Below are 1,902 nucleotides of genomic sequence, written 5' to 3'. Positions count from 1 at the left end.
CTCAAAACATATAATCAGGGAAAACCTTTTAATTTTTAAATTTCAAATTCAGTTCTTCAATTTCTAAAAAGTCCTTGCCTGAAAAAAACCAATGGAGTTTTATGGAATTTTTTTTTGAGAGAAATTAACATTTATCTTGTTTTCCTTGAAGACCCAAATCTGATCCCTAATTGGCAAAAGTGGCAAACTTCTACGATTTTGGTTTGCTCATTCTATAACTATTCATAACCCCTCCTAGTTATGGTTCCACTCAGCTGCCAGGATGCTCTTTCTGAAACTGAAATCAGATCTGAATGGTCTCTTCAAAGGGTTTTCCCATAAATTACAGGTTGAACTCCCAGCATGGCCCACCAGATCGTGCACTGTCAGACCCAGCTCACCTCTTCCCCTTCCCCCACCTCTCCCTCTGACATGCATGTGCACACTGGCTACGGTAGGCTTCTGGCAAATTCTCCAGGACTTTGCACGATCCGCCTTCCCCTTTCTTCGACTGGATTAATTCGGAATCACTGCTTCTTCTTTGAAATCAGCTCAGTGTCCACTCCTCCAGCAAGCCATTGTGAGCTTCTTCATCTCCTTGCCCTACCTGGGTTGGGGGCTGCTTCTCTCTGCCTCTATCAGAAGCCTGAGCTTACTTCTATCATGGCATTTGTCCCATTTCGTCACCCTGGACTGTGAGGACAGGACAAAGTTCTGTGTACTGTGGTATCCTCAGTGCCTGGCACAGACATTAAACCTTAACTGCATTACAGAATCACCAGAAAGTCTGATGTAATTGGTCAGTGGTGCAGTAGGGTTGAGAGCCTCTGGCCTAATCAAGGGTTGCTGACCAACTCATGGGAGGTATGTGTGAATGAACACGCAGACACACAGCCCTGAGGCTCTGACCAGACTTTACCATCCCTCGAGGCTTATAACTCACTCTGCCCTGAAGTATTTAAAATTTGTCTAACAAGGCTTCTTGGTTAGGAGGCTACTAATTCAGACCCAGAGTGATCATTGACTCCTTGTTTGACTTTAAGACCATGAATGAATTTCCTTCCACTTGGCCTAATACACAAAATGGGAATGATGACTCCTCCCACAAAAAGAGACCTGAAAAATGCAGATGCTGTGAAGTTGCCAGTTCTCACTCAGAATCATCTTCCTTTCCTCCTTGATCAGCTAGGGATCAAGCTCTCTGCCAGCTAAGAATCCACAACCCTTGGTGGCAGGAAGAGGTGCTAGCACTGCTCGATGACCACTGGTAACACCTCCATGTGCTGAAGGGCACATCACCCTAACACGGGCTATACCTCAGGCAGAAGCTTCCTCTTCCTCTCCTGTGAGCACTGTCCCTGAGTTCATGATGGGGCCAGCCCCCACCATCATAGCCAAGCCTGGGAGGCCAGTCATGGAACGATCCAACCTCATTCTTTCATTGCTGAGAACTGCAGGCACACAGAGAGAGACCCGATGCTAAACCAGCACCCCTTTGTCCTCATTCTGAGGAGAAAAAAAAGCCAGCGTTTAGCTTGCGGAGCCCAATCTCACACTCTGTAAAATAGCTGGAGATCTCCTGCATTTGAAAAATCACAGCTGCATGCTCTGCCTTCCAGCACCAGGCAGGAGAAATGAGACAAACAAGCTTTGAAAATAAATCTGACTCTCTCGCAGCTCCAGATAGCCGACAAGTGTCCGTCCATCTGCCGCGAGCATTCACACTGTGAATTCATTGATTTGATAATACCCTCGCATAATTGATTGAGGACGAGACTGCCTTCTTGACTTGCCTCCATGTTTGCTGTCTGATATCTTCCCAGCATCACTGTCCCCGCTGTATGTGACAAGGAAGGAGACACCAAAGATCTCTCCAGCACTTTCTTTTTTTTTTTTTTTTTTTTTTTTTTTTTTTTTTTTTTT

The sequence above is a fragment of the Galeopterus variegatus genome, unplaced genomic scaffold (assembly GCF_000696425.1).
Source record: "Galeopterus variegatus unplaced genomic scaffold, G_variegatus-3.0.2 Scaffold2932, whole genome shotgun sequence".
NCBI classification, from domain to species: domain Eukaryota; kingdom Metazoa; phylum Chordata; class Mammalia; order Dermoptera; family Cynocephalidae; genus Galeopterus; species Galeopterus variegatus.
This window is presented reverse-complemented; position numbering follows the sequence as displayed.